This window comes from Aythya ferina (genome assembly GCF_964211825.1).
Source record: "Aythya ferina genome assembly, chromosome: 12".
Lineage (NCBI taxonomy): Eukaryota > Metazoa > Chordata > Aves > Anseriformes > Anatidae > Aythya > Aythya ferina.
Window position 1 is genome coordinate 7,721,958 of NC_140308.1, and position 18,628 is coordinate 7,740,585.

Sequence of the window (18,628 nt, forward strand, 5' to 3'; positions counted from 1 at the left end):
TTGTAAGAGAGACATCTTTTAAACAGGTAGGTTCCGGTCTGGCTCAAACACTGAAATTAGGGAGTACATCACCATTTATAAAACATTTAACATACAACTAAGGAAGGATGCAAGCACTCAGGTTTCAAAGACACAAGGAGCCTGTCACTAGACATAAAGTATCTCCAATGGAAGATGGACATTCTGAGCTTTTGAATACATCTGGACTTTTGAAAAGTTCTGGCCAAACAGCCAAATAACTGCACAGTTAAAATGGTACAAAAGGTATTTCCCATAAATACAGCTCTGGCAAGTCTACCTACGTCTACCTAAGTGGAGCTTTACTAAGCTGAACAATGGAACTGTTTCCTATATGGGAACAGGTATCAACTTTAATTAGTATTATCACAGAATCAAGGTTTCAACTGCCAGAATATGGATTTTTAAGAATTCCATCAAATTCTCTTCACTGAAAAATAATACAGAAAACCTTGTCACAGACAAGCAGATCCATCAAAAGCCACGCTGCTGGACATTTTGCTCAGCCTCCATGTCTTTACCTGACAGACTGAAAATGCCGTTCTCAAGTAGATTAGAAGTTAGGCTACTAATTAAACTGACGAGATGCTTCTGAAGCCAAATGCTAGACAGCAGTAGTGGAAAGTAGAGGATTTAGGTCAAAGTAAGGCTGTTTGAATTGAAGTCAGCTGTTCTTTACTACAGTCTCAGAAATCTGCATGGCATATTCTTATCACAGAAAGTCCACTGATATCAGCATCAATCAATGAAGGGAAGAAGCACTCCATTTTTAAAAGTGAGCCACAGAACAGAAAAAAAGAAACACTAGAATTCTGTTCTTGTTTGAATGAAATATTCAAGCAAGTCTTCTAAATATTCTCTTAACCATTAAACACTCCTGAAGCATGAATTTGACCTCAGTACTGTACATTCAACACAACGAAAATCTGACGTATGTGGAAGGGTGAGACCATACCATCTTACATCACTAGAAACCAGACCCCTGATTTTGGCACTTTTCCTCGGATCCCTATGTTTTTGACAGATTTCCACTACCCTTGTATTTCAGAGGAAGTACTCTATGACTAAACAACTGAGTGCTCAATTTTTTAAGTAACTGTAAGGAAAAAGTAATTTATTTTCAAGTACTGTCATTTCTGAAGGTGTGCTAAATTGATAGATTAGGCAAACAAACTATGAGCAAGACCTGCTTCTAAAGGCACTTCACCAAATAGGTCTATATTTTCAAAAAATATAAACATATTTGTTCTGACCTCAAATAGGAAAACTAGTCTGATACTTCATCAGTAACAAAAATTCAAGGTGATTACAGATGTTAAACAACTTCTCATAATCTGATTCAAGGCATATTATTTTAGGTTTAGTTATGCTGATTTTCGTCCTGTGAATTTTCATACGTGACTATCAACTGGAAGAGTTTGAAATATGCACCTGCACACATTTTTTTCTTGCTCCACCTGAAAAAAAAAAAATCAAACTTTTTTGCTTCTTTTGATAAAAAAAAAAATAAAAATGCAGCCCGTAAAAACTCTTGAGTGAAGTCCCTTGCTGTGTGTTTGAGTATCAGCTTTACCATAGAACAAGGATCTCATTTAACTTCATCCTGGATATGAAAAATTTTCTATAAAGCCAAGGCAAATTCAGCAATAGTTCTGCACTTGCATTTAGCTTTGAAACCTGCTATTTCTATTTCAGACTTCAACAAGGGCTTATGTGCTTTAAAACTCATCTAGCCTTTCTGACTCTAACACCTGGTGCAATAAAAGTTATTACAAGCCTTGGTCTTGTCTATTTCCTTCGACCATCACACCAATACCAAAGTTCCATCCTATAAGCCTATATAGGCCTTCAAAATTTTATTTTAATATGTTCATTCACCAAAAGAACTGACTTTAAATTTCACTCATCAGACCCCTACCAGGAAGTGGAATGTAAATTGCATTGTAATCTACTTTATCCAGTGTAAAATAGGGAAATTTCCTCTGTAATATTGTTGAGATTTGTAATAACTTGACTATCTTTCTCATTATCCAACTTGAATAGCAGAGGAAATAATAGCTTGATGTGTATTTTACCAGGGCTTTTTTATACTTTGTTTCCCTCAACTTTATTTAAAGGGATTCAGACTGCAATCATCAGCTTTATTCTCTTATCAGAGGAGTGATAACATCTAATATCAGTAATTGCTAACCACTGAGATAATTTACTTCTGTATTTGATGTTACCAGATTTTGAAGTTGAGTAATCACAGAATCACAGAATTTCTAGGTTGGAAGAGACCTCAAGATCATCGAGTCCAACCTCTGACCTAACACTAACAGTCCCCACTAAACCATATCCCTAAGCTCTACATCTAAACGTCTTTTGAAGACTTCCAGGGATGGTGACTCCACCACTTCCCTGGGCAGCCTGTTCCAATGCCTAACAACCTTTTCAGTAAAGAAGTTCTTCCTAACATCTAACCTAAAACTCCCCTGGCACAACTTAAGCCCATTCCCCCTCGTCCTGTCACCAGGCACGTGGGAGAACAGACCAACCCCCACCTCGCTACAGCCTCCCTTGAGGTACCTAAAGAGAGCGATAAGGTCGCCCCTGAGCCTCCTCTTCTCCAGGCTGAACTAAGCCCAGCTCCCTCAGCCGCTCCTCATAGGACTTGTTCTCCAGGCCCCTCATTGAGTAACAACAGGATGGGTAGGACTTTTATTTGTTGATTGCTGAATATATGTCTATTTACAGTATTCCATGTGTATTCTTTTGAAAAGTGTGAGTTAGCCACAAATACAATGCCTCCCTTATTTGTTGTACCTAGCATCTGTACTATGGATATAAGCAGACATGCCTTGTTTTTGTTTTGTTTTATTCCCAAGAAAGCATCTTTAGAAATTGGTAGCACTACTTTTGATGGAAAAAAATTAAAATAGCTAGATGCTATTGTAATAATTATGTTCTATTACACACAGTATTAAAACATCTGGACAGAATGTCCTGGATTGAATACATTTGGGCAGCAGTTTATATCCTGTTCATACGTGAAACAAACATGAAATAATTGTTTCTCCTACTTGGAGAGGTCCCTATTTAATTTTTTCACATGGTAGCACTGTACCTAACACAAAGAAACCAAGGCTTAAATTATCAGAGATGAACTAATCACCACAGCAGCTTCCACTCTGAACAAAAAACAAAACAGAACAAAACAAATGATTATACTTCAGCAAGTGACAGGCCTGAAACACAACCCTAAATCTGCCAAAACTTTTAATCTGCACTCACCTTTTTTTTTTTTTTTGTAAAAAAGTTCTATGACGAGAAAGTCAGAGAGAGGCTACAGAAGGCAACCCTCCAAACGAGTACTGGAAACCAAACATGCTTCAAAAGGCTGGCATGGTAATTTAGCTGTTGGACTCCCATTAACTTTGTGCAAGCATACAAGAAAAATTCTGCATGCTGCTTTCAAAATGTAAGAGTAGGTGTACCCATATTTACAACAGGACTACGAGTGTTTTAGATGTCAAGGTTTTTTTTTTTTTCCTCCATTCTTTTATGCGTTCTTGGAGCCTAAGGAAACAATTGAAATGGTATTGAAAAAAATGCTACAAAATGTATTCAGAATTCAAACTCTCTCTCTGCTACATATAATAAATAACTGTGGAAGCTTTAAGTTGCTCTTGTTTTATGTTTTTTTTTCCTGTTTTCAGTAACAAGCTGGATCCAAATCACAGAGGATGACTGAATGGAGATTCTGAAAGGACTGTTGTTATGAGATATCCAGCCAAACTCTCCCAGCACTGGAGGTGTGGATTGTTTGGATAAACACAAAGAACTCATGTTAGAATTTAAAGTTTCAAATACATAAAAACACAAGTTGTCTGGCAGTGTTCTGCAGAGCAACACAAGGATATGAAGGCCCTCAAATTTAAAACATTTTAAAATAAAAATTAAACCCTACATCCAAGATTATCATAATTCTGATATCATCAGAAGTACTACTTACTCCATTGTTTTTTTACCAGCAAGTACTGGATTTACATTTTCTACTCTCCCAAGATGCTTGCTAGAATTGAGATTTTCATACACTGTTTTCAAAAACGAGCAGGTTATTTTCTAGTGCTTGCTTAAAAATTCCTAAAGAAGCAGATTAAGGAAACATGCAAAGCATGACAGTGAAGATTTTTTTTTTATTGTAATTTTTTTTTTTTTTTTTAAATCCTAGAAAGCACTGACAATCAATTCAATCAATTTTTTGCCCTTCAAGAAAAAGACAAGTGCCTTGACTTCATCAGTGAAGCTCCAGAGCCTACCTACCAAATAGGATCTCTTCACCACTTCTCCTCAAATAGGATCTCTTCTCCCCACTTAGGGAGACACTAAGCAGGCATGTATTTGTGTGAAGACCATGTAGTCTTTCTATCCACTGTAAGAGGCTTCTCTTATCTACCTTATCTTCTGTGCCATTTGTCAGCTCACCAGAAAAATCCTAGATGAGTCTACATCTAGATTAAATTGCCCAATGATCACTTCATTTGATTACACAATTGCAGTGACATGGGTTAGCACTTTTTTATGACAATCTCATTTTGTAAACACAAACCTTATACAGATAGTAGACACTCAATAAATCAATCATTTCTCATACATCAGACCTGAAGGATGGTTGTAATTGAAAAAAAAAAGATCTGAATAAAAATAATGGGGAAAAACAAACCTCAAAGTTAAACAGAATAGCTCCTCCATTCCAACCTCCCCACACACCCCAATCCAGTGATTCCTTTGCAGAAAGCTCTCTAATCATTATGCTGAAATTTAATCATCTCTAAGAACAGACTTGTCAGAAATCTATTGAACAAAGTTGAAAGCAAAAACCTGCCTCCATAATCCAAGTTGCATTAGGTCTGTGCTGAGTCCCAAAGGGGATAATTAGGTTTGGAAGTCTAATAATCCACTGTAATAGAACAGCCTTTGTTCTCACCAAGTAGAACTTGTTTCAGTTCATCATCTGAGAAACAGGAATATCTGATGTCAATAATCAATTGACCTACAGAAAACATTTTGCAATTCAGGAACTTCAGAGTTTTTGGAAACAAATAGCTCTCCCTCCCTCCCCTTGTACCCAATACAGGTATTTGTGAAGAATACTTAAGATTGGCTCACCCTACACTAATAACTGAAGTCTCTAAATACTCCTTGAACAACAGATCTGAAAGTATCAGCTGCCTGTGGCATTCCTTCACAGCATCAATGGGGACAAGAATTTTAAGAAGTTAGCATGTGGACTTTTTTTTTTTTTTTAAAATCTTTACATTACTCAAGTCTTTACAGTCATGATTGCTTTTCCCTAAATGAATCAAATTCTTTTCTACTGAATCTGACCCAAAAAAATCCAAAGGAAAAAAAAAAGACAAACAACAAAACACTGAATTGGAATTAACTGTTGCTCAAAGGCATTTTATTTAAAGGTTTCTCTGTTCTTTAAGCAAGGTCTTCACTGCTGTAAGAAAGATAACATGTATTGATTTTATGGGAATTGTTTGAAAGCAATACATTCTTTAACGTACAATTTTCTACACCTTTTTACAAATAAGTATACATACATCCACCTAAATAGTTTCTCTCATGAATTGAAAATTTAAACTCGAATAAGAGGAACGTTTGGAATTCATTATCTCCTAAATTTCTGCTCTTCTGCTACAGCAATGAATTTTTTTCTAAATCCTAAAAAGAAGATATACCGTACTCAGTGTGCAGAAGACACTCAATAAAGAGCAGGAAAGCAACGACCTGAAGTTCCAGGAGGTTTTTCCCTTTTGAATTTTTAATATTATCTTTTTTTCCACAACACATCCATTTCATCACAACTACTATTCATCAATGAAATACATCACACTACCAAGAGTCACTAATAGGTATTTTAAAGTAGCTCAAGTTTCACATTGTAAAAGAAACTTTTTTGGATAATATTGTGGCAACAGACATTACTATAGAAAATACAGAATATAGAAAACATCCCATTTTAAATTTTAGACACCACAGAATTAGTGTTTTGTTTGTTTTTAAATTTACAGTACTATAGAAATCAGCTCCCTTCCTATTGATAACAAAAAACATCACTGAGACAAATCTGTCTCCACATTGGAAGTCTCTGCATTCTAGAGCTTCTTTCCCGAGAAGTGTTATCTTTAATCAAAGCAGTATTTCTTGTAACATGGGGTATAATCCACAAAAAAAAAGAAAACTAGACCTCACAAAAAAGAAAACTAGAGCTTAATCTAAAAAGGATCACGAGTTAAAGTGAATTTGGAAAAATAATCTAGTTCATCTGTAAAGAGATCACCTGCAAATCCTAGATCTGATGCTGAAAACAGCATATTTTAAGACAACTGGCTCAAGCGGTTTTTGTTTTGTTTTGTTTTTATGACATTACCTTTCTCAATTGGATGTGATTTTTCTTGAATCACCATTCTTCATTTTCATAGCAAATTCAGAAAAGCTTTGTATATTGACAAGTAGAAAACATTTTCATTGAGTAGAAAGGTAAACTGAGAAAGACTTTTAGTGCCTATTATTAGTGATTATAGGAGTCATTACATGCTTTTTCACTAAGATGTCTTTTCCAAGTTTATACTACTTTAGACCATTAATACTACTGAAAGCTGATTGTGGTAAATAACTACTACTATGCACTATCACACCAAACCCAAAGTAACCCACAAAAAATGTTTAGAAATTCCCTACTGCTTCTGAACTACTTGATATGCTCTGTAACTCCTCATTATTCCTCAGTCTAAGCACTGATTACATACCCTACTCTCAGCTACCACAAGTCTGACAGCACTGGCCAGTTCTTCAGCAAATGCACACAGAGTGTGCATTTTTATGTGCTTTATGTGCCAGAGTAGTTGCTTTCTAACCTAGTTCCCCTGAAGTGCTAGACTGCACATAGGTGAGAGTGAACCACAATAGGTGATTTGCGCCTTCCCTGCATTTTAGATAGAATACTCCTGGAGTGAGGTACGGTCTCGAGAGAATACACACAGAAAATCATTACTGACATGATATGTAAGCTATGATAATAATGATATGTGCAGTTGCTAAACCAGATTCTCTTGCCATAACGAATCCCCTCATCAGTGTCCTTCCATTTTTTCAAATCATGTCACTCAGAGTTACTCAGCAAAATTAAAGCAACCACATTCACAGCTGATACGCTAAGATTAGGTTGCTTGAGTGAACTCTGACTTGAATTCTGATAAAAGCAGCAACCCTGCAAGCAGGGAACCAAACCTGTGTTTCTCAGATTAGGATGTTTCCAAAACAATGTAATGGTAACCAATGTTTCTTGTTTGTTTTGTATTGGTTTTATAAATCAGCTTCAACATATGGATAGCTATCAACTATTCTTCCACTGACTTGCTCAATGACGAAGGCAGGCACAAAGTATAGAAACATGTACCTTGTGTTCAATATACCAAGCTTGTATGTGATACGTTTTTACATTGTTAGGAGTTTGAACTCTAGACTGTATATGTACAACATTGAATTTACAGTTTTAAGTACTCAAAAGTAAGTATTTGTCTCCTAACAAATATTAGGCTCCCATTTAAGGTAACTGTATTGGCACATCTACCTAACTCAGAAAAACCAAAAATACATCAAAAAATTTTTCAAAAAAATCCAATGATAAAAGCCACATCTTCAAATTCCAATACATTTGCTCAAGGGAAAGTCCATCATTACTACCTCAATAATCTACAAGGCTCATTATTACTCCGGCCAATGAAGACAAGAACACAAATTTTAAAAAAACAACCAAACAGTACTGGTAGATTTTTTTTTAAAGTACAATATTTCCTCCCTGACCTCTCTAAAATTTAAATGCCGCTTTCTCCCCATTTCACTGAACTCAAGCTCAAACTCAGACTTGTAGTCAGGATATACTAGAGAGCATTCACTATCAAAATAAGTAGCATTGTAAGAAAAATAATTATTTACAGATACTTCATGCTAGACCTTCATTTGGCTCTCAGGTGAAAATCAACTACTACACAAGTCATCTTCTACAGCTTACAGTTGTTTTTTTGTTGTTGTTGTTGTTTGTTTTGTTTTTTTACCCCTATTCAACATTGATATCATTTGCTTCATCTTCAAAAGTTATATTTTAGAATATAATTAGATATAATTATACGTAATAATCAATTGAATCAATTAAGGTATCAGTACCTAAAAATAGCAAAGTATTTGTTTTCAAAAAATTACAGGGAGTACAGCATCACCTTTTAAGTCTAACATCTTACCACACATTGTAATATAACTTCATATTAAGCTAAAATGCACTTCCAGGCTGCTGTGAATTTTATTTTTTACATGATTATTTTCATCAGAAGAAAAAAAGATGTTGCTGGGTTTTGTTTTCTTCATAAATGCCTTTCTGATAAGAAGGTAAAATACCCAAATATCATGCCCACCTAAGTTATTAGTCTTCTCCTGTCACCAAGTCCACAATGATCGTAGAGTTTATGAACTCAAGGTAGCCTGGCTTAATTATAGCACAAGACTAGAACAGTTTTAAAGCAGTAGAATTGCATTAAAAAAATAAAATGTATTTCCCTGCCTACCGCATCGCTCCAGGCAGGTCCCCACTTCCCAGGTTGGTGTTGCTGATGCAGCCTCCTCAGCTGCAACAAGCAGTGCTCATCACCCCTGAGGCCATGGGAAGCTCCTCTCAAGCTGTCTTAGCCTGGCCAGCTCTGCTTCCACATAGGCAAGCTTCAGATGGACGTGGTCTACCACAGAGCAAAAGAAGAAGTAAATAACACACAGATATTTCTGTCACAAACTTTCACTTTTCTTGTAGCAGTGAAACAAACAGAACTGTTATTACAAAGTCTAACAAGAATTGCATTGGAAAGAACACAAAAGAAATGGGAAAGCAGAAACAAAAAGCAAGGAATAAGCATTTTTCCTTAGAAATCGGGAAAAAAAAAGTATATATAAACTGTCCCATTATTTCTCCAAAACATTAAATTTTCATCCAGTTCCAACATTTTAGATTACTCAAATGGTAAGGCTTTGTAGCACACCGCTTGCCCTCCTTCTCAGATTCATAGAAATCATCAACATTACTGAACATCTGAAGTATTAAATCCTCCAACATCTGTGATCTCATCCCAGCCACTCCCTTTCTGATTGAAGGAGAGGAAGCAATTAAACAAAATCCAATGTTTTTTCTTTCTTTCTAGGTGTACACATTCTACCTCATCTGTTGCTACCAGTTTATTCCTTCCCTTCAAAAACAACACAGTACAGCATGTAAGAGGTCACTCTTTACAACAATCAGAACCTAAGCAGATGCCATTTGCATTTTTCCATAGCACAAGGGTGAACTATGTCTTTACATTCAAACTTCGTGGAAAATGTGGTAAGGATGATTAAATTTAAACTTCTGAGGCCAACCTGAGGACCACTTACTAGTAAAACTGCAAGCTTAGAGCAGCTTTCTTAGCCTGAGGATACTGCTGAAGTGCATGCACTGATGTAGAGCAGGTTATTTCCAATTCACACTCGTAGTAATGATATAAACTATAACTAACGTTGTCAATTCCATCTACTGTTTTAAAGTTTAATGAAAATATAGTTTCACTTGAAAAGCATTAGGATGATGAATTCAACATTTCATGTTCTGGAGCCTACAACAGAAAGAACCTTTTTACCTCTTGAATATAATACAGTTTTTAATCTATTTATTTTCTAATATGGAATATTTTTTAGAAAACAAACACCTGTGATGAAGTATTCTTTTCCTTCCCTACCATAAATGGTAGGGCTGAGCCACTATATAAATTTCCCATATTAAATATGAAGAAGGCATATACAGAGCAGTTAATATCTGGGACATGCATCTCTGGGAAAAAGGCAAGGTTTTATCGAAAGTGAGAGATGAACTCAAATTCACAACTGATTCTCTAAAAAGGGATAGGCCTCCGTTCCCAAACATAAAAAATAAATATTCTGGGAGTTACACAGCATTGAAATATTTAAGGCTGCTGAATTGAAATGAGAAAGATACTGCTTTAAAGCATTTCAACTTTTATAATCATTCTTCTTTTTATTATGTTTTAAAAAGGAAAAGCTACTTCAATGTTTTAATAAGCAGAAAATATATTTTAATAGAAAACAAAGAGTCTATGATTCAATAACTTTTTTAAAAAAAGAGGTTAAAGAGTAGCAAATTCTCTTTTTAAAGGGTAATAAAAAAGGAGTTGCCATGGATATGAAACAAAAATATATTACTCCCTACCCCCTCGGTCAAAATGACTAGTATTTTAAACTATATTTGAAAATGTTTCAAAATGAAAAAAAAAAAAAAAAAAAAAAAGAAAAAGTTAGTTGTGTATTAACAGTCTAATTTCTATGTAAATTTTCATTAACAATAGGCAAAAATCCAAATCTCTTGGTCCCACCACTCAGTGAATACTTAAATTAAAATCCCCAATGAAGCTGATATGCTGCTTTAATGAACAGCCACAAGTCCTTTTTCTCCATTAGTGAATGATCTGAACTGCAAGATGGTCAGTTTTTGTCTGATCTCAACATTCCTCAAATTGCCTATGTTATCACTAAAATAAGAACCAATCTGTTATACTTTAGAGGAGAGGAGGGAGCAGAAGCAAGTAGAAAACAGGCTGCAGGGAGTTATCAAAACCTATTAGAATATTGAAGCTATTGATTTACTTTTTTGCTGTGACCCCTCAATCTACGGTTTTCTCTGTTTACTCTGCTTTAAATTAAATCGACAGCACAGCACAGAAAATGAGTCACTGAGAGTGGTAAAACTTTGACCTCATAAATATAATATGAGGACCACAGGCTACATGCTTGGTAGAAACAACTATGGACATTCTGGTACGGGAAGAATTATAATTACAGAATTATTTTCGGGACAGAGATCATCACAATGTGTAGAAGCTTGTTTAAACTTACGGGAATTTATAAGAATCCGGGCAGGCCCTATGCATTCTGGTGGCTGAAAGTGCACAGCCCTGCCCACAAGAAGGGGAACAGAAGCTTCTGTAAGTCATTCAGACAGGGAGCCTGGCTCCATCCTGCACTGCACCCATGTGTGAATGCCAGCTCAACGGTGGTAGAGCTGAAGCTCAAGCACAGAGCCACTGTGCTACTGCATTGGGCTTCCCTGGGCCTGCTCCCACTGAGCCCTCTGTGCATGGCGTGGTTTTGTACATATCCATATGCTTTGTGTTATCTTGGAGATGATTAAAAAGTTTAAATATTCTTAAAGTTGGAAGGTCAAACAACAGTTAGAAAAACAAAGATTAAGGTTGCCCCATATAGCTCAGTTTAGGAAATCTATACGAATGGAAACAAGTAAGTGTCTCTTTTCAGATGTCTGCGTTAGGCTTCTTTTAGTCTGCTAAAACACAACGATCACTTCAAGAAAACATCTCTCACATGCACTCAATGGAGTCAAGGTGGACAGCCACGCAGCCACCTGGCTCTCAGGTCACCAGAACTTCGTGCTACAACTGCCACATCCTCCACTGGGGAGCTAGCAGTAACACCCTTCATTGTTGAAGTACCTTCTTTTGCAAACTTAGAGAATTAATAAACATTTCGCTTTTAGGAAGGGACCTGAAGAGAGTGGTTTCTTTTCAGTCTCACCACACCAGCTTTGGGGTGTGACTGGCAGCCATCTTGGCACAGAGAAGCCACCTGAGCTGTGTTGTGTGGTGACCAGCCTGACCCAGAGGGTGCCACTGAAGCCAGGGATAGAAGAATGGGGGCTTGTTTAATCACATTAACGATTTCTAAATAAAACAATCATTATTAAAGCCAGGAATGTAAGAATGGGGGCTTGCTTAGCCGCATTAAAATAGATGTTGGGTGTCTTTGCTTACTACTGTACAAATTAACCGAAACAAGGAGTGTCGAGGCCCCTCACAGAGGACATTTCCTGACAAAAATGGGGAACCTGTCTCATAAAATCAGCTGAGACCAACTTTGTGGTTTGGACAAGAACCAAGGAGCAGCTGAGTCAGCAACTGGTGATGAAGAAGAGTTATCAGCTTTCATCCACACAACCCCCCTGACGACCACCACCAGAAGGCACTGCGCAAGCGCAGACAGGAGGAGTTTATGGAACTGACTTGCAGCTAATTTTAATACAAAGCAGGGATAGGTTATGCATATGCATAGGCATATTGGGAAACTTCATGCATATGTAACTCTTTACTGCATAGAACCAAGGCAAGTTGCCATGTTGGGGCGCACATGCCTTTGGGAGCTATCCTGCCATGTGCCCGGCACTGAAAGAAACCATATACCTACTTTATAACTCATTTGCTTTGAGTTGTAGAGTTCTTCCAGAAATCACCACCGTTGTGCATCTGCTTTGATAAAGGGTTAACTGATAGCTGCAGCAGCAAAACATTGCTGCCCAAGGAACCTACAGCTGTTGGGACTGCAATTCCCACATTTTTTTTTTTATTTCTTTTTTAAATACAAACTGCCTGGCAGCCATCTTCTCAGAGCACTGGTTACCCAAAGGAGTAAACCACTGTGAATTCCATGGTTATGAAGGGAAGAAAGGCAAAGAATTAACGACTGGGCGAAATGGCGGGCAAATGTAACACATCAGCGTAACTATACCAGTGCTGGGATAGCAGCCACAGCAAAGGGCAAAACCCCTCAGGCACCAGAGTGCCAGTTTCCCTCCCAAACTAAAAGCTTCCAGAACATTCTGGGTTGCTAGGCAAACTTTGATGCGGACGTGCCCGGGCAGGCACAGCGCCCTTTGTATTCAGCCAATCCCGCTTGGGCTGGGGGGCGCTTTTTTTTTCTGATTGGTGGATTCGCCCTTCTCCCTTCGTCCCTGGCTCTCCTCAGCAGTGGGTGTGGGGTGTTCCCGCCCTCACTGCCTGTGAGGGGAGAAGCTGCGGGGTTGCTGCCACACGGGGCCGGGGCTTCCCAGCTGCTCCTGTCCCGCTCATCAAAGCAAACCCCGAACGTGAGGTGGCGGATGGAAAAGGCTGTAGGTGTTTTGGGGAAGGAGGGCAATGCCCGGGCTCTAAGCCACCTGGCGCTGGTGATTTGCTGGCAAAGAGTGGAGTAGTCGCTGAGCCCTTTTCCTTCAGTGTCAGCCTGTCACCCCACAGCTTGTCATCCCACTGCTTGGGAAAGCTCTATTAGAGGAATGTGTGCATGCTGAACTCAAATGCCGTGGATCAGTTTGGCTTGTCCTCCTCTGGCTTCTCTCTGGTAGTTTGGCAGCAGATAATTTTTAACTTGGAAAAATTTGGAGGAATTTTAATATTCATACGATCTTGTCTTCTAGACAAGAAAGGTGAGAATGCCCGGTGGGTGTATAAGAAAGCTCGTGCTTCCAGACAAAAAGGTTGCCTTTTATCCCTGAGCAAAGGGAGAAGCAGAAGCTTGCTTCAGAAGCTGCCACAGACACCATGTGTCCTGTCTTGTCTCCTCCATCAGGGAAACATCCAAGCTGGAAACCTGTTAACGGCTGTAATTGAAATTTGCTACAGTCAAAACGAAATTGAAGTAGTTTCTAACACAGAACAATATCAGAAAACTTTAATGATAGGTGGCTGTCTATTTTTTTTCCCTGAAATTGATTTTATCCTGTAGAAATAGCTCAGAGCAATGACAAGTGACCAATTCCCTTGAAGACATAACTGTTACTTGAATCTGTGAGGAAAAAAAGTTGGTAGAAGGATAAATAGAGAAGTTGGAGGAAAATCAGCAGTAGTTAGGGTTAAAGTACGGATCATTTGAGAGGACTGTAACTGCTTGGCCTCTAAGTGAAGCTTAGAGGGATTTCCAGGGCATTGGTCTCAGTTTTATATTTGCTTATTAGAAGTAAGCTCAATAGACTGGAGAAAGAAGCAGTAGTTGGGCAGCTGCTCTGCTGCTTCTACCCAAACAGCAGTTCTGCCAATGGAAGATAAGGTACAGCTGTGGGCGGAAACTCAGAATTCATAAAACTAGAGGCATTTCAGTCCTTGAATGATTTTTGTCAAGTACGCCAGTGCAGGAGGTATTTTTTTTTGTAACAGAGAACTTGATAAGGCAATGTGCAGTTCAAGAAGGAGGACATGGCCAAGCTGCTTCCCAGTGTTTGCTGAGTTCTCAGAGGACCAGAAGGTAGTCAGCTTCTCCAAGTTTAGTCAGCTGTCAGGCAAACATGAAATCTCATTTTTCCGTCACTGCTGCAGTCATACAGCTCTGCGTGTTCGTTTTGGGCTGTCCCTGCATATTTGTATCCTGGTAGTTGCCTAGTTCAGAGCTGCAGAAAATTGCTCAGTGTAGAGCTGTAAGATGGGGCTTGGTTTCGCAGGTAGACTTTTTCTGAAAATTTACAGGGCTTAAGCAATACTAATAGATAGGTAATTGTGTAGTTACAATAGAATCAGCTAATTAAAGAGATGCCAAATGGGAAATATCCACTGTTCTGTTTTGGCAGGAGACAGAGAAAAAATTACCCAGTGCTTGTATGTATCCCTGAGCCATTTATATCTCCAATTCCAGACCTTTTCTCCGTCTGAGTTAAGGATTAAAATCTCTTACGAAAACAGTGTTAACGGGAGAAAAGCAAACAGGAAAGCTTAATTTTCAGATGGCAGTTACATTCTGAAATTGCAATCTGGAAAATGGTATCCTCCCATCCCGATCAATTTTTTTTTTTTTTTTTTTTTTTTTTTTACAGTTCTTCAGCACATTCTAGTTCATGGCAAAGCCAAGATTCCTTTTCACCAAACAGTGAAATCAGAAACAAAATTATAATAAATTAATTTAAATTGATTTTTATGGTATTAGCCTTCTAAAGCAAGTACAAAGGAATAAATGGGATTCTTTCCCATCTCCAGCCTCAGTATCAAATGTTTACTGAATCAAGGCTACACAATATGTTGCAGGTTACTGAAGATGCAAAAAAGTAAATTTATCCCATCCTTTTGCTACTGAGAGAATATTTGGGGCAAGAATGGTGCAGTCCTATTTTCAGAGAAAAGCAGAAATGGTTTGCCTGGATAACAGCTCCAGTCTCTAGGCTATATATTCTACTCACTCATAATGGTGTTAAAGATGGGGCACAGACGGAACAGATAAGAAAGCAAAAATGGCAGGAAATGTACTCAGTAAGTTCACTAATTTTTGTGAAATGCTGTGGAATCATCCTTGTGTGTTGTCAAACATATTTGTTACACAAGAAATATGAAGTATGTATTTTTCATTGCTTGTACAAAGGGGAAAAGGAATGATCACTACCTATTTTAACCTGTAGCATCTTTAGCAGCAAGAACAGTCTGTAGAAGTAGTATGTTTAAATTAAACAAAAAAAAAATAAAAAAAAATAAATAAAAAAAAACCAGAATGTCATTGAAGATAAATATGAAAAAGGAATATCATTGAAGAAAAAACTGGAAATGTATTTTCTAAAACTTTTTTAAAGGTAGCCAGTCAAGCCATTAGTAAAACTAAGGTATAATCATACAATAGCAAAAATGATTGGCTGACTTAATGCATCCCTTCCATTCTTCTGTCTCCTACAATTCTTTTGATAATCTTATCATTGTGTAACCATCACAAGCAGCATCACCAGAAGTAATGGTTAGTTATTCTCAGACCACTTTTAAATTATTCACAGCAGCTATGTTTCCATTTCTCTGACTCATTCTTTTAGAAATAATGGGAAGTAGAAAACATGGAAATAGAAGAATTATGACTTTACATTTTTAGAAGAAGAGAGCTAAAAATTATCCAATCTATTACTTCTTTTCTCAGCAATACAAGAAACATTGTCATCTTACTGAAACGTGACCCACTGAAGTATTAAAAAAAATAATTAAAAAAAAAATTGCTTCATGATGGACATATCCATAGGTTTATTTTTGCTACCAAAAAGATGATGATGATACTTTCTAGGATGATGATGAAAGTGATGATGAAGCTTTCTAGGATGAAAAGAGAAGATCTTTTATGTTACTATTTTTTTAGCATTAGTTAATCTCCACAGTAAGAGTAGCCTCAAAAGGACAGTTTTGTGAAGCATCTTTTAGTGTGTCATTCACAGGAAGAATGTTTTTAAGTGTCACACGAAAACAAAAAAACATCCTTCAGTGTGCTTTCTAGTTTTCAAAAAAATGGGGTGGGAGTGGGGAGGGGGGAAGGAGGATGGAAGGGAGATACCAAAGTTACCAAACAAAGAAGTTTTTTATTTGTTTGTTTATTTGTTTTTTTTTTTTTTTTTTTTTTTTTTTTTTTTTTTAATTAATTTTACCATAGATCTCAAAGTAATTTGAGATGGTGCTCGGGGGCTTGGGGGGGTGGTGTTGAAGAATTAGATGATCTTTAAGCTCTCCTTTCAATCCAACCCATTTTATGTTTTCATGATTCTAATTTACAAAAGTCAGTTTATTACTCTTATTTTAGGGAGGAAGGAGAAGATAAGGGCACAAGGAGAAAAGAGTCTTGGCAAGGAGCTCCTTGCAAAGAAGCAGAATTGAGGGCTGAACCCCAAAAGCCTACACACTAGTTCTCACTGCCATCAAGAAACTGGTTGAGTTTATAAAGAGAACAAGCCTTCCATAAAACATTTCACTATCCATAGTGTTTTTAAACCTTTTTGATAGTATTACAAAGCAATACTGTAATAAATAAATAAAACGATATTTTTAGAGGGTACAAGAGAGGGAAAAAAACAACAAACACAAAAAGGGGTTGGGGATGCTGCAGCACATCTGCCACAAGAGTATTCCCTGTGTTGGAAGACTTCCTCCAGAGATTGTTTATATTGGTTTCAGTGCTGCTGCCCCATATAGGAATATAGAAAAATACAGAAAAATGAAAAGCTTCTAACAGGATGATCTGGCTGAAGATCTCTATAGTAATAAACTGTTGGACAGAATGTCTTATACAATCTTCCAAAAGCAATTCAAAATGACTTGGATACAAGCCAGCTGGACTGGAAGCTGGCTGAAGAACTGCAAACAAATGGTGATGTTACACAGTAATGTATCAAGTTGTCCACCCAGACACCAGAAAGAGCAGTGTTCTGTCAGGTCTTATTTAAAGCATTGCTCTACGCTGGAAAGTGACAAGATAAAATGGCACCTTCTTTCTCAGCAACTCTGATCTATATATGTATCCAGTCGTATCTAATTCGTGACAAAAGTTTATTCCTATTACTCCTGCACAGCCAAAATAATTTAGAGTTAACTGAAGGGTATTATTGCCAATAGATCATTTAAACAGTTTGCTAGGTTCCAGTCAGTTATAGCTGTACAACACAGGTTACAGAGGTGCCACTGGGGACTGAATTCAGCAAACGGAGTCTTTATAACTAGTAATAATGCTTGAAATGGGGGAAGAAAAAAAAAAAAAAAGCAAACTAAGCCAAAAAACACCTGTTTGAATCACAGAATACAGCCTATTTTCCAGTCTGCAATAACAAAGGAGCTCCATCATACTACATTTACCAAGTCACTTTTTACAGTGAACTGAAATAGCAAGCTTGTTTATGATTTGAAAAGAAGCTATGACTTGCTAATTAACAAATGCAAAATGATGACCTAAAAGGAAAGCTAAGAATCCTTTGTAAGTTTAATATATAGTAGATAAAATTGGCCTTTAAGAATAATTTAAGGATTTCAATAATTCTATTATTGAATCCTTTTAAATTGTTTGCCATTAAATGACTTGAAGTGTCATTTAATTTTAAATCAGCTAACTAATTTTAAACTGATTTAAAATCATCTTAAGCAATAAAAAAATATAAATACATTGTCATGGGCTTTTCTTAGCCATAGAGGTGGTCAATGTCTTGGAAACAATATCAAATCCAGCAGGTGGTTTGTATTGATCTTTCCTAAAATAACCTGAGCTAAATAAAAAAATAGTCCAAGTAAAACACATGCAATATACTACAACATTAAAGGCAGGGGCATACCACATATAATGGATTTCTTGTGGGTCATAAGTAAGCTTCAAATATTTACTGTTCATAATAGAATCTAGCACAAATTAGGGATGGAGAGGAGTCTCAGCAGACTCCAAATTCTAAAACACCATGAATTACAAAAAAACAGGAATCTTCCTTACAGAAGTATTAAATAAAAATTCAATAAAAGCAAGAAATAAAGAGAAGAAATCAGTGCTTTCTGGCAAAGTTTGATAAAATGCTACTATAGCCTCATTAATAAGCAGAAGACTGAACTGCCCAATTCTAGAAGAACTCTAGCAGATATCCAGGAAACAACAATACTGTTTCTCCCATGCTACCACCCTTTCTATTGCAGAAAGTTATTCATAGTTCCTTGCAAAATATGCCTGATGTAAGGACTTGTTTCATGTTTCCATTTTGAAACCCACATTTCCCAGGAGAAGGCCTTAAGGATGGCTTCTGTACTGTGGCTAACATTAAGAGAGCATGCAATCCGTCCTTAACTTGCCCTTTTCACTTTCCCCAAATGTGAAAAAATAAATTCCACAGCAACCAAAGACTAAAAAACAAAAACAAAACAACAGAAACAAACATCCTTTACTTTCCCATATGAAACTTAGCAACACAACTGAGTCGTTGCCTTGG

The 18,628-nt window shown here is 37.1% G+C and overlaps 1 long non-coding RNA gene across 3 annotated transcripts in view; it reads right to left on the bottom strand.

Annotated features, from left to right (window-relative positions):
* Positions 1 to 18,628, bottom strand: part of LOC311443649 — a 295,691-nt gene that overhangs the window by 261,977 nt on the left and 15,086 nt on the right. Inside the window, exons 1-3 of one of the 3 annotated variants that reach the window (XR_014697378.1) lie at positions 11,610 to 11,767; positions 8,631 to 8,798; positions 3,292 to 3,576 (exon numbers count right to left, since the gene is read on the bottom strand). This is a non-coding gene — a long non-coding RNA (uncharacterized lncRNA). Of the gene's footprint in view, positions 1 to 3,291; positions 3,577 to 8,630; positions 8,799 to 10,995; positions 11,768 to 18,628 lie in introns of those variants that run through there. The other 2 variants (XR_014697377.1, XR_014697376.1) reach the window with 2 other exon arrangements.